We start from the raw sequence: 10,930 nt of genomic DNA on the forward strand, positions 1-10,930 counted from the left end.
GGGGGCAGGGCGGCTGTGTGCTCAACCCCCCGCTCTGCCCCAGATCCCACCACTTCCTCCAAGCCCCCACTGCCACTCCCACCCTGCTTCTTCCTGCCCCCACTCTGCCCCAGGCCCTGCCCCCACTCATATTCTGCCTTTTCCTGCCCCCGCTCCTCCCCCACCCCAGTGCCTCCTGCATGCGGCTGAACAGCTGATCCATAGCGAGCAGGAGGTGCTGATCTGTGGGCTGGCCCATGGGTGCTGAGCATCAGCTATTTTTTTCCATGGGTGCTCCAGAGCACCTATGTTGGGGAGGCTAGTACTTAAAGGGCAGAGTCCCTAAGAGGAAGGCTGTGAAACCCTGAACTTTGGGGGTCGGAATGGGGGCTCTTTTGGGAGCTGGATGGTGTTTAATAAATTAGATCCCCAGAGAGGGGGACTAATCACTTAGAAGACCCTTTGCTGTGAGTAAATTATTTCTGGGACCTTGGAGGGAAACTGAGGCAAGATCCCTCCAGGGCCACTCCAGGCCCCAAGCAGGCTCCCTGGGATAGCACTTGTCTGCAGGGACAATCCTGCATTGGCTGGGAGATGGCCCAGATGATCTAAGAGGCCTCTCTTTACACAAGCCTTGATAATTCCAAAAGGGGAAGGTACAAATTGTAGCTGGGAGGATGCACTCTGCAGCCTCCGCTGTATGACTGCCCTAAGAACCTAGACACCCTTGCTGGATGTTATTCCGCATGGAAGCCACTGAGCTTGTATTCTCCAAATGGCCTGCAGGCTAGGAGCAACCTGTCAGGCTAGGAGGAGCACTGTGATGGGGTATGCAACCACCCCACTGGGTTTGGGAGCTGCTGTCAGCTCCATCGGCTCCACCCTGCTGCACCTGCCCCAGGTGTCAGGCTTGTAGGGGGGGGTTAAAAGTGGGGAGCCCTGCTCACTTGGGAGCTGACTGGGAGGGATGGCAGACTTCCAGCTCTCGCTCTGAGAGAGAGGCCTAGCTGGGGCCAGGAACTGAGTGAGAGATGCTGCCTGCTCGACCGCTCTGGGGGAAGGGGGCCTGGGGAGCGCTGCTGCAGGTAGTGCCCTGCGTGAAGGGGGCAACAGCCAAATAAACACCTTTTCCCTTGTGCACCCGACCGCAAGACACAGCAGGGGTTGGCCATGAGCCCAGGCCCGATTCTGTCACAAGCGCTCGGTGCCTTTTGCCCCCCTGCCAGGCAGGGAGAGGCACTTGGCATGCAGATAAAACCAGACTTTTCTTCATAGGCCCTCCGGATTTGTGGCTTGGCAGCTCTCACTTCCCGAGGACGTCACGGCTTGTCTCGAGACCCTGTGAGGGGTATGGATCCATCCTGGAGGGCTCAGGTCAGTCATCTCTCTAGCACATCAGGTGGCTTTTCAGACTGGTTTACGGAGGCCCCTGCAGGCAGGTGTGGGGGGGAGCACGCCCTGCTGCGCTGCTCGTTCTTTAGGCCCATTTACTGGGACTCTCCCAGCTGCTCAGGAAGATCTCAGAAAACATCCTTCCTAGGAGCTAGCATGTAGCGAACCACCCGTTTAGGTGCTCGGGCCAAAGACACCTGCCTAGGCTCCTGGCTCAGCTTACTTTGTGGCCATCTCAGCTGCAGTATGGCCAGAAGAAGGGGATGGATGGCTAGGCTGCTTTCTTCAGCATGTTCAGTTAGTGCCTATTGAAGTGCTGAATGCCGCTGACTCCGGTGTCTATCCCCTGCCAGGCTAAAGCCTGGGCAGCAGAAGCGCAAAGTTCCCCAGCTCGCCCCCTCCTAATGCTTCTCATCCGTCACTGGGGTTGGGCTGGGAGCAGTTCAGCCTCTGTGTCCTATTCGGTCCATAGCCTTGACTCCAAGCCTGCCCTGGAGAACGGCAGTGAGGGCTGGTGGGGGTGACCTGTGGCAGGTCTCTGGTCGGGGAGGCTGAGAGGTTTTGGGCCTATAGTGGAAGTTCTAGCATTCAGGTTTTTCCTGTAAAGGCAAAATTCACCCAGATGCTCTGGGCATGCACAAGTCCTTCCAGTGGGACTGCAGAGAGGGCCGCTACATGTTGTGTGTTTCGGAAGGGTCTTCTCCCCAGCTCTTAACAGGCTGTTGCAGAAGGGGCCAGTGCAGGGAGCCTGGGTTGTGGGGTTGCCACTAACGGACCCTTTGGCTCCAAACCCAGATGCCGGCAGGCTGGTGACAGCAGCAGCAGCTATCCCGTCCCATCCCACGAAGCATCAGATTGGGGGCTGCGTGGTTCCTAATTGACTAGGGCTGTGTGGGACCAGGGTAAATTTCATCATCAGTGTAAACAGTTAGTGTGATAGGTTTCAGTTCACAGTTGATAGTTTGTGGTGGTCTAGAATGGGAGGAGGGGGTTGGTACAGATTAAGAACAAATAAAACTCAAGACAGAAACAAGCAATAAAAAAAAAAAGTTCCTTGGCATCTGTGATTCTCAATGAACAAAAATCCCTGAAGGTCCAGCATTAAAAAGAGTTTTCTTGAAGCCCAGAGTTAGCAAACGGAGCATCTGTGATCTTCCTTTCCCCGAGAATTCAGCCTTCCTGCTTCCTCTCTTTGCTGTCGCTGTACCCAAGAGTTTTCTGTGGGTGTTCACTCGACACTGCCAGCAGGAGGGAGGGGTAAGTGAGTGGGAAGGGGGTGGAGAGGGAATCCCAGCTTGGAACTTGAGACTTTCCAGCTGAGAAGGAAAGATTCAGAGATGCAGACGTAATTATACAACACTGCAATCAACTCCTGTGTCAAAAGAAGTCAGGAAAAATACATAAATAACTCCACAGCCACATTTAATATAGTGCAGGACATATATCAGTAATGCCACCACTTCCTCCAGGGTAAGTATAGAAAAGCTTCATGTCAAAAACGCTTGCAAATGGTTTGAATACTTTGAACTGGTTCTGTGTAGACTTCAGAAATTGAGGTAGCTTTAAATTCAAGCTTTTCTGGTACCAGCTCAAATAGAAACTCTCTAGCTTAGTGCAAGTTTCAGGCTTGCTTGCAAATAATCTCCAGAACGAAACTCTGATGTGGAAGGAAGACAAAGTGTAATCTATATTGTTTCCTGCTGTAAATTCAAAACTCCAAGTGGAGTGCCAAGAAATTGAAAAGCACACTCATTTAGTAGGAATGCAAATCTGTCTGTGATCTTTTATCTGAAAACATAAGGGCACTTCTTCCTTAATGAATTTACTCCTCGCTGCAGTCAGTTGGATTGGCTCTGGGTACCTTCCTGCTTCAGTGTAATGAGCAGCATAGCATCAGGTAATCCACATGTTAGGATGATCTCTCCTGAAGCTGTCACTTTAAGGCTCTCAAGTGTCCTCCGTAAGTCTGGCGTAAGCAATAAATTTTGCTCTGCTGCATGTATAATGTACGATAGCTTCTGTGATCACTGAGGCAGATTTGTGGTCAGTCCATTTGTCTGAATGATCCATAGGGGTTTTGTTGATGTAGGCAGAATAAAATGGCTGGAAGGAGAGGAGGGATGATTCGAACTAGATTCTCGGCAGGACACTCTCTCCCTTAGTTGGATGATGTTAGGAACAGTGACTTATTGCATGCTGATTAATACCAGTCTTTATAGAATGGCTTTTGATCAGTATGCTTCAGTTCAGAAACAGTTTCATGCTGAGGTATTTGTGTGTGCGTTTTTGTGAAATGCCTGTTTTCCATTATTAAACTGGGAGACAAACTAAGATGACTGTCATATTTTCCTAATATAAATTTCTCTCTCTCTCAAACCTCCTTGAAAACCATTAATTTCAGCAGTGTGTCCTGGTAATGCAGCTGTCAAAAAGCCACATGCTTGGAGGTGGGTTTGCAAGCCCTGTGTTTCCCTGGGTCAGGTCCTCACTGAAGGAAAGGATGGATGCCCAAATGGAAACATGGAAGGGGCGGAAGGGTTGGAAAAGAAGGATGTACAATGTGGGAGGGGAAGAGAGAGGCTCTGATGTTGAGTCTCAGATGATGTAACTCAGGTGGCGGACGGGGATTTTCCGCCCATTTCCAATCCCAAAACAGCATCCCTCTTGTCCTTCTGTTTCCTGCACTGATTGTTCTTGGCTATAAATGCTTGTCAGTTGCAGCTGTCTGGATCTAGGTTGGTTATTGATGTGAAGCAGCAATTTCTTACACCTTAGGACTAGCGCCCAGGGATCCCGGGAACCCAGCTGAATTCGCCTGGGGTCTGCACTCATTAATGAAACCAACATTTAGCCCAGGTCATGGGTCTGAAACCTTGAGCTGGTTTGGCCTAGGTTTACCTACCCCACCCCCAGACCCCTTCCTTTCGACTGTAGTAGACTACTGCTCCCTTATCAATGAAGTCTTCCAGAACCCTGTATCCAACATGCCCATCACTGTGATGTCTGCATACCAATATTCTGCAGGGCCTTCACCTGCAACCCTACTGTCTTCCCACTCTAATATGCTCTCCTCTGTAGGGATTTTCTGTGGCTGCTTCCCTCAATGATGAGTCTTCCGGGGAGCCCTCTGGTGTGACCATCCCCATCCCCCGATCCAGGGAAAGTCTTCAAGTGGCAGGAAGCACTTGCTCCCTTTGCCTCAGCAGTGACAGGAGTAGCAGTATACAGCTTCCTGTACTGAGCCAGGCCCAGAGACCCTCTGAGGTTCCCTGCAACGTTGCTGGGAGAACTCAGACCTACCCTAGCTTCACATTTGGAGCTTTGCGCTGTAGCTGGGGAATCCCTAGGCTGCTGAGATGTTGCTGGGGAAAGCCTTGATGTGCACTTAATGAAGCATCTCTGCACCAGGCCCAGTTCAGGTGTCTTATAGCAGAATTGTCATCTCCTGGATGTTGTCCTGGTTCCAGGGAAGAGTTACCCCTCCAGGCAGCAGCCCTCCACCCCCAAGGATTCTCTGTAGGGGGAAAAGACCAGCTGGCACCCACTGAAACTCTCAGGAGAGTCAGGTTGGAATTGTGGCAGTGGAGGCTGGTGAGTTGGGGTTACAGGCTGGCACAGATGCCAGCCCCAAGAAAACTTCCATGGAAAAGGCCAGGGATCCCAGTTCAGGGTGATAAACACAACCGTGTAATAAAGGAAACAAATCTGTCTTTCCGCCTTGCTCTGGAAGCATGTGGTCTTCTGCTGAGCAGGCCAGAGAGATCTTCAACTCAGATGACCTTATGCTGCAGCAGTGGGATGATGGGTAGTCCTCAGTGCACAGCACCCTCCTGTAGTATATGGCCAGTAAATCCAGTCCCATATAGAAACAGGCATTCTTGTCATTTGTACCCAGGTATGTTTTTTAGCCTAGTAGAATTTGCCACAGATGAGATTAGTCTAGGAAGAAAAAACCTCCCTGTCGTTTTGCGCGGTTGGGTGGTAGTGTGTCCAGAGCTAGTCTGAGCTCTAGTCTTCATGTTTTGGGAGCATTCAAGGCTCCTTTACCACTAGGGTGACCACCTTTTCAAAAGGCAAAAGCAGGATACATGCAGGAGCTCCGTCCCCTCTGTGGCCCCACCCTCTGCTCCTCCTCTTCCCCTGAGGCCCCACCCTCTGGCCAGGCTGGAAGCCAGAGCTGGCCTGCGGTAAGAGCTGCCCAGGGACCCCGGGCTGCTGTGGGGAGTCCTGGACCCTCCACCTTACAGAGGCTCTTATGGAGTTCTCTACCATGGCCTGGCTTGGGTGGGGAGCCTCAAAGGGAAGAGGAGAAGCAGGGGCAGGGCCTCGTGGTGAGGGGGGTCTAAGGCCCACCTCAGCCCCCGCCCCCCCGGAAAGGGGCAAGCGCCACCCCTGCGCCTCGGGCAGGCACGGAGCAGCACCATAGGGAATCCGGGACAAATGCTGTCCCAGAGTCATTCAGCCTGGGACCGGGACTTGAACTCTGCATTTCGGGACTGTCACGGAGCGGGACTCACCCCTGCGGCGCCTCCTGATGGTCGTCCAGGGAATTAGCGTTCCAGCCTCTGGAGCGCCCTCTGCAGGCCGGTGTCCTGTTTGCCGCAGGCCCCGGTGCCCCTTTTATCCAGGGTGCTGCCCTCTGGCAGTACCCCCACAGTCTCTGCGTCTCCCCTCCTCAGGGAACCCCCACCCACTATCACCACCTCTCCCCAGTCTTTGGCTACTGCCAGTCACCATTGAGCCCCCACACGCTGGGGCGGACTGCAGTGTATAAGCCAATCATCACAGGCAAGGGGGGTTTGGACCTGCTGCCTCTGCCTACCTTTGGGCTGCCCCCTGCAACCCCAATACCTATCCGGCCTTACCCTAGGCCTGCAGCCTGGGGGTTTCCAGGCCGGAGCTCCGCAGCTCCGTTGGCCTTCCCCCAGCCCTGCTCCACCTCAAGGTACTCTGGTACACTTCCCAGCAGCCAGGCCCGTCTCCCTCCACAGCTAGAGGAGACTGTCTGCACCTGGCCACTGCCCTCTTAAAAGGGCCAGCTGGGCCCTGATTGGGGCGTGGCCACAGCTGAGCCTGCTTCCCCCAATCAGCCTGGAAACTGCTTGCTCCCAGCCACAGCCCTCTCCTGGGCTGATTTCACGCCCTTCAGGGCAGGAGCGGGTGACCGCCCCGCTACAGGGACTGTCCCGTCCAGTTTGGGCTGGTGGTCACCTTAGTTCGAATTCTGCCCGTACGCTGGAGTTTTGCTATACACCCGCCTATTGAATCGTCTCTGTTCCGTTTACCATGTGTTTTCAGCCTGTGACACCCCCCCCCCACACCCCACCCTTCGGTGTTTTAAATTCAGCTGTTTTTATTCTTGGGGGAGGGGAGGTGGCACAAGACCTAGTACTGGGTCAGTTCTTCACAGTAGCAGTGCTTGAATCGAGGCCTGTGGTGACTAAAGCAGTGACTCACTGGTCTCCCTGAGGTTGTGCATTGGCAGGGTCAATGAGTCACAAGGAAGGATACATTAGAGATGGGGAGGGGGGAAATAAGCAAATGTTTCCTCGTATTTATTGCTTGTATAACAGTGCCCCCCAGAGACCCCAGCTGAGAGCTGGGGCCCATTGGGGTAGGTGCTGCACAGACGCAGGGAGAGACAGTCTCTGCCCTGAATAATTTATAATCTAAATAGACAAGACAAAGGGAATATTACCCTCATTTTACAGATGGGGAGCTGAGGCACGGAGCAATTATGTGATTTACGCTAGGGAGTCTGGTGGAGCCAAGATTTGAACCCAGGTCTCCTGAGACCCAGTCTGGTGCCTTAATCACAATCCCTTCCTTTCTCTCGTTTCAATGTCAGAATTACAAATGGAGAAACCCTGTTAGGGCTCATCTAGTCCATCCTCCTGTGAGTGAAGGATTGTTCCCCGCAGTACATGTTGATAGTGGTTTTGATTGGATTAGTTTTAAATGTTCCCAGGAATGAGTCTTCTACTACCGTTGTAGTCTAGTTGTGCTCAGTTTCAGGAAATCTAGCCAGCTGAAATTCCCTTTCTCAGCTTCATCCCTTGATCCCTAGTTATACCACCTGAAATCCATCATATTCATCATATCCATCATGCTGGAGTTTACTGGTGCCATGATTTTTCATTTAAACGAATTGCTGAACTAACTTACTTAAATGGACAAGTACAGTGAGCTGGGACTCGGGAGATGTGGCTTCTATTCTGGGATCTTCCACTGGCTTGCTGGGTGACTTTGAGCAAGTCACATTACTGCGCTGTGCCTCAGTTTCCCCTTATGTAAAATGAAGATAATGATTCTTATTCTTTTTGTAAAGTTCTTTGAGATCTACACTGAAAAACATTCTAAGATCTAGGTATTATTATATTCTTCTTGTTCCTGAGTGTTATTTTTTCCCTCCTTTAAATCTTCATACAGTGAATGCTTCTAAACACTCCAGCACTCACTAGTTTTGTTCCTGAACTAAAATGTTGGAAAGGCCATTAACTGGGGACAAGATTTTGCACTTAGCCTGACTGTGTGTCTGTTTAGGAGCATGGTGGAAACAGACAACAATTCTCAGCCAAGAAACTGCAGCCTCATTGGACAGACGTTAAATTTGATTGTTGCTCCTGGCCGCAAGGAACCCTTTGTAGAGAAATTCTCTAACAGTAGGTCAGGGATTCTGCAGTAAGTGGGATACATGGCTTGGTGTATGTGGGAAGCGGGGAGAAGGAACTAGCAACAAACAGAACAATTATTCATCCAAATTGGAACCACACTGAGTTATTTTGTATAAATCCTCTGTCACCAGGCCCAGTTTCAGATGTAGGATGCCTTATAAAAGTTTAAATTTAAGGACGCTGTGACGGATGGACCAAAGCTGGCTTCTCTTCACTGCCATCTTGGCAGAGACACGAGGGAGTGGCCAGAGCTAAAAGGATGAGCTTGTGTTAGAGAGTCAGGCTCTGTAGCTGAGGGCTGTAACAGATTCACTTCCTCTGGGTTGGGCACGGGATGTGTGTGTATGTGCAAGACACACTCACCAGTAGGTTACACTAGCACTCTTCAGAGCTGGGATCTTGGAACATGGCTGCTTCTAAACTTTCCAGAGAGAGAGGAAACCTCTAGTTGTTAATGCAGTGTCTTCTCCAAGAGGCTGCTCCAGCTTGAGCCAGCCCAGACTCATCTTTTAAAATAACCCCGGGGATGCTCAGAGCAGAACTCATCATTCTCCAGTACTTGGGCGCTAGTGACTTGGCTGCCAGGTGGCAGCCGGACACTGGAGTGGATTTAGCCAGTTAGCAAATGTCTCCAACCACTCCCCAGACTCACTGTGTCCCCAGACTCATAGCTGAGGCTGACTGGAGACCTTGTGTTCAGCAGGCTGCAAATTCTGCTAGGTGAGCTGATCTCCAGCCAAGCCAAAAGAAAATGTGCCATGATAATCTCGCTTGCAGTGCCTCTTGTCTCAACAGGACCATCCAGCCCTGCCTTGTTCCAGCAGCAAGGGCTGCTGGGACTTGTGGTGTGTGGGCAGTGTTTGGGTGTTATGGAAGCCAACTGCAAGGCATGCTGGGTAGAGAACTCTCTCTCCACAGTTGTGAGGATTTGCCGTTTCCAATAACCACCCTTACATGGGCCAAGAAGCGAGAGATGGAGCCACAGGCAGGTTTTCAACCAAGGGGTGGGGAGAGTGGTGGAACTGGGGGATATGAACTGAATTCAGTCTCAACATCGTCTCACTGCACTTGGCACCAGATGTGGGGAGAGCCTTGGCTGAGGAATCACTGATAGTGCTTTGATTGGTCAGGTTTGTGTGCATGTGTGGCCCAGGGACCCCTTGATGCCAACTGGCAGAGGACACTAAGGGCGAATAGGATTTACAGGGATCCCCTGTGTCAGATATCTGCAGAGCAGTTCTCCAAAGGATGGCATGGGAGGTCTCTACCAAGAGCCAGTAGCCCACTGGTCACCGTCATCATCGCAAGATGTATGTACGGACGTTATTTAAGGAGTGATGTATCTGTATTAAAACTCAGGTTGTTACAGTGTTGGCGTTAAGGCAGGTCACCAGGAGGTGATGTGCCTTGGAAATGTTCCTTTCAGGGACGAGATAACAGGCACTTGTCTTCCTGTCTGGCCTTTTGGGTATTGGATGCCTATTTGCATACTGAGCCAGCTGTCTCTTAGGGTATGTCTGCCCTGCAAGAAAAAGCACCCGCGCAGCGAGTCTCAGAGCCTGGGTCTGCAGTCTCAAGCTTGTGCTACAGTGCTAAAAATAGCAGGGTAGATGTTTCCACTCGGGCTCTGAGAGCCACACCGCTTGCTGGGTCTCCAAGCCCAAGCGGGAACATCTACCCTACTGTTTTTAGTGCCATAGCATCAACCTTTCCAGTGTCAACGTACCCCGAGGGCCCATGGAAGCACAGAGCTGTCGATGGGTCGTGCAGGTCCCATTTGGTGAATGCTGCCACTAGCAAAGTGCTCTGGGTAAAGTAAGAATGGACCTGAATTCTTCCTCAAATCCTTGAATGGAGCTGTTTGTGGCTCAGTTAAATATATATCCACACATCTGTGCACCAGCCCTGAGTGGGAATATCTGAATATCGTGCAGGAGACTATTCTGGCAGCATTTCTTACCTGGCCAGAACAGGAGCTATTGGGAATCTTGGTACGGGGTGATGGATGGACAGGTCCTAGTTGGAAGCTTGGCATATTTTAGCCCAAAGCAGGCATTGGTAATGGATCTAATCCAGGGCTGTGCATCATGTCTAATTTTCACAAGCCATGATTGGCAAGGGTCCTATCCTAGCTTCTTTGGCATGCCTGTGACACCCGTTAAAGCCCAGTGAGTATTTGAGTGTATTTGTGCCCTCAAGTTCTATCACTGTCAGGTTCAGGGCAGACAACCTGAGCGCACCATGTTCAGCACTGCCCTGGACCCCTCCCCTGTAGTTGGTCAGTCAATAATGGTAAATAACGAAGAGGAGAGGTCACAGATTCACAGAGATCTGGATCACCTGGTACACTGGGGGCAGGCAAACAATATGCATTTTAATATGGACTATAAGGTGGATAGAAAGCTGGCTAGATTGTCGGGCTCAATGGGTAGTGATCAATGGCTCCATGTCTAGTTGGCAGCCGGTATCAAGTGGAGTGCTCCAAGGGTCGGTCCTGGGGCCGGTTTTGTTCAATATCTTCATTAATGATCTGGAGGATGGTGTGGATTGCACTCTCAGCAAGTTTGCAGATGACACTAAACTGGGAGGAGAGGTAGATACGCTGGAGGGTAGGGATAGGATATAGAGGGCCCTAGACAAATTAGAGGATTGGACCAAAAGAAATCCGAAGAGGTTCAACAAGGACAAGTGCAGAGTCCTGCACTTAGGACGGAAGAATCCAATGCACCTCTACAGACTAGGGACCGACTGGCTAGGCAGCAGTTCTGCAGAAAAGGACCTAGGGGTTACGGTGGACGAGAAGCTGGATATGAGTCAACAGTGTGCCCTTGTTGCCAAGAAGGCCAATGGCATTTTGGGATATATAGGTAGGGGCATTGCCAGCA

The 10,930-nt window shown here is 51.3% G+C and overlaps 1 protein-coding gene across 1 annotated transcript in view; it reads left to right on the forward strand.

Annotated features, from left to right (window-relative positions):
- Nucleotides 1-10,930, forward strand: part of ZNF469 (zinc finger protein 469) — a 408,895-nt gene that overhangs the window by 10,002 nt on the left and 387,963 nt on the right. Inside the window, exon 3 of the mRNA XM_073308156.1 lies at nucleotides 1,255-1,353. The gene's annotated coding sequence lies outside the window, so the exon portion shown is untranslated. The remainder of the gene's footprint in view (nucleotides 1-1,254; nucleotides 1,354-10,930) is intronic.

This window comes from Lepidochelys kempii, chromosome 12, assembly GCF_965140265.1.
Source record: "Lepidochelys kempii isolate rLepKem1 chromosome 12, rLepKem1.hap2, whole genome shotgun sequence".
Taxonomy (NCBI): Eukaryota; Metazoa; Chordata; order Testudines; family Cheloniidae; genus Lepidochelys; species Lepidochelys kempii.